At 44.0% G+C, this 3,364-nt stretch overlaps 1 long non-coding RNA gene across 1 annotated transcript in view; it reads right to left on the bottom strand.

The window, feature by feature from the left end:
• Positions 1 to 310: 310 nt before the first annotated feature.
• LOC311599386 overlaps positions 311 to 3,364 on the bottom strand; it is a 15,617-nt gene continuing 12,563 nt past the window's right edge. The window contains exon 2 of the long non-coding RNA XR_014779878.1: positions 311 to 909. This is a non-coding gene — a long non-coding RNA (uncharacterized lncRNA). The remainder of the gene's footprint in view (positions 910 to 3,364) is intronic.

Genomic DNA, 3,364 nt, shown 5'->3' on the forward strand with positions numbered 1-3,364 from the left:
TGCCAGAAGAGGGCATCAGATCTCATTATAGATGGTTGTGACCACTATGTGGTTGCTAGGAATTGAACTCAGGACCTCTGGAAGAGCAAACACTGCTCTTAACCGATGAGCCATCTTGCCGGCCCCTGACAGAGCCATCTTCACGGCGTCTACACGGTATTTTTTAAGATGATGCGGGCCAATCTCTGAAGCTGATTTGTGCTGGTGTGTAGAATGGTCCTTATTTACCTAATTGAATAAAATAACTTATTTTCACGTAGAGATAACATTTCGTAATGAACTTTTTGGAAAAAAGCCATATCACTATCCATTCCTTAGTCACAGATATAATTTTATTCATGCCACATCAATACTGTTTGACACATAACGCCAATCTTCTCCCTATTTAACTGTGAACATCTAACAGTGAAGGACTAGGTGCAAAGCTGTCATCAAGGTCCTTTTTTTTAATTTTTAAAATGGCTCATTTCTCTCACTACCACCCTAGACACATTGATATCGTCTTAGGACTTCCCCAGGATCAATCTTCTAAGGACACAGCAGGCTCCACTGACTTTCCGTCCACCCAGCAGAATCGTCTCCACAGCCCACGTAAACTACCATGTTGTTTTATTCCCCCGTTACCAAACGGAGCGGAGAAGAGGTAAACGCAGAAGCGGCGGAAGTGTCTGGTCCTGTCCTGTGTCCTGCTTCCCATTCGTCTTTCACCTTCTGTGATGAGAGCTCTTGGGAGGAAGGCAAGATGGCTGCCATCCTTCAGTTATCACAGTACTGTACCTTTAGAACAGACAGCATCAGCACTGTGATAACTGAGCCAGGGCAGCCTGTCAGTCACCACGTCCGTCAGTGTCAGCGGTGTCACTCCCCGCGGAGGCGTCCCGTTGAATGAAGGGCTGAAGGATGCCCTGGCTGGAGACAGGAGGAAGCAGAAGAAAAGGGGTCACATGGCACTGTACAGACAGGAAAGGTGAGCGCACGACTCACACACGAACACAACTCAACTTCCCTTCTGGTCACATGTGCATCACACACTTCCCACTTCGTCTCCCCTGTTCACAGACTGCATCTCCCCAAGTTCACTTTCCTAGAGCCGGGCTTGCTGGCACACGCCTTTATCCCAGCACACAGGAGGCAGAGGCAGGCGCCTCTCTATGAGCTAGTTCTCTGAGACTTGGTTCCATAACCAAACATCACAGTATGCTGCACAGCTGCCTAACAGTCAAACATTTTCTATGTGTCTTTCACTTAATTTTCACAAAACCCGATGAAGTTAACAATGAACTGTTCACCATCTCATCCAAAAAGGGATTATGGAACCAGATGACGTAACATAAGACCACTTTAGAGATAGAAAAAACGAAACCCAAACCATGGGGCGTTGGAGAGCCATGGTATACAAGCATGAACTTGTCAAAGAATGACTTACAGCACACACACACACACACACACACACACGCACACACACAGGAGAGAGAGAGAGGGGGGGGCGCGCGCGTACTGGAGCACTGGTTAGCTGCAGAGATGACTCAGCAGTTTTGAGAGCAGGCTGGGGGTTCCATTCCCAGCACCCACATGGTGGCTGTTATTATAACCATCTCTATCCCCAGCTACAGAGGATCTGATGCTGCTTCTGGGCCCTGGGGGCACTGCACACACACAGCACACAGACACAAATGCAGACAAAACACTCAAACCCATAACATAAAAATAAAGCTGCTGTGGTGGTGCATGCCTGCAACCCCAGCACTCAAGGGGAAGGTCTCTGTGAGCTGGAGTCCAGTCTGGTCTCCATAGTGAGGTCCAGGACAGCCAGGGATGCACAACATCCTGTCTCAAAATAAAAACCCAAAACACCCAGAAACTGAGACATGTAATAAGTAAGTTACATAAAAGGCAGGCCCCAGTTCATTTCTGCAGATCAGATCAGGCCCTTTTCTCTCCTGTTCATCTCATCGCTGTCTAGGATATTCAGTTTATGTCCGTTTTAAACATTTCTGAAAGTTTTGTTTGGAGTTTTAGTTTCCTAGTAACCCAGGCTGTGAAACAGAAATCAGTGCTTTGTACTTTAGGAGGCAATTCCTCCCCCAGATAATGAACTATCAGTCTCACAGCTCCTGATGCTAAACAGCCATGGGGCAGTGCTCCCTGGCATGTTTTTCACTCTGGTTTATGTCAATTTTACAGTTATAATGATGTAAGGCTAAAAAAAATTGAATGACTTTTTAATATTAATTATTAAATGATGTTTAATTATCTAATAGTTATATATTACAATATCATATAATATATGCAGTTGTTGTTATTACTACTATTATTATTACTACAACAACAACTATTACTACTACTACTACTAAGACAGTTTCTCTGTGTAGCCCTGCCTGTCCTAGAACCTGCTCTGTAGACCATGCTGACCTCAAACTCAAGATCCACCTGCCTCTGTCTTCTAAATACTGGGATTAAAGGTATGTACCACCACCCTGCTGTAATGCCTTTTTTTAAAAAAAGGCAACACTCATCACTTTCATTATTATTAGCTGTAAGTTTTTGTTGTTGTTGTTTGTTTGTTTCTCAAGACAGGGTTTCTCTGTGTAGCCTTGGCTGTCCTGGATTCACTTTGTAGACCAGGCTGGCCTCGGACTCACAGCAATCCGCCTGCCTCTGCCTCCTGAGCGCTGGGATTATAGCGCTCCGCACCCGGATAGCTGTACCTTTGAGGCGTACCCTGAAGTAATTTCAGGGATAAGTCCTGTTTTTAATAAAAGGTATATATATTTAAAAAATTAAAAAGTCTGGGCATGGCAAAGCATGGCTTTAGTCTCACTAGGGGAGCAGAAGCAGGTAGATCTCTGAGTTCTAGGCTATCCTGGGCTACATAGTGAGGCTTTGAGTTCTAGGCTATCCTGGGCTACATAGTGTGGCTTTGTCTCAAAGGGGGGGGAGGTGTTCAGAAAGAATGCCATCAAAAGAACACTAACTTATTAAAAGCATGATTCATTCCACTTTTCTACGTCAGTCACATTGCAAACTACTTCAGCATGAGCGGAGCTTGACACGTAATGAAAAATAATTATGTTTTCAATTAGGCATTCGCTCAATTTCAAAGACTCATTATATGCAGATCAGACATTAACTTGGCCTCAAATAAGCCAGATAGATGAATCAGAAACCGGAATAGCACAGTCAATCTAGCTCAAAACGTAACTCCATGTACTTTGAAACTGACCTTAATCTTTAGAAATGTAATATCCAAATGAAAAAAATCCACCTCCACAGAAATTAAAAACAATCACTCCAAAGTGCAAAAATAGCTAAAAGTTAAGGAGTCAGCACACGGGGCTTTTAGCATGTTGATGTAATACAAGAG

Source organism: Acomys minous, assembly GCF_964271855.1.
Source record: "Acomys minous genome assembly, chromosome: 6".
NCBI lineage: Eukaryota > Metazoa > Chordata > Mammalia > Rodentia > Muridae > Acomys > Acomys minous.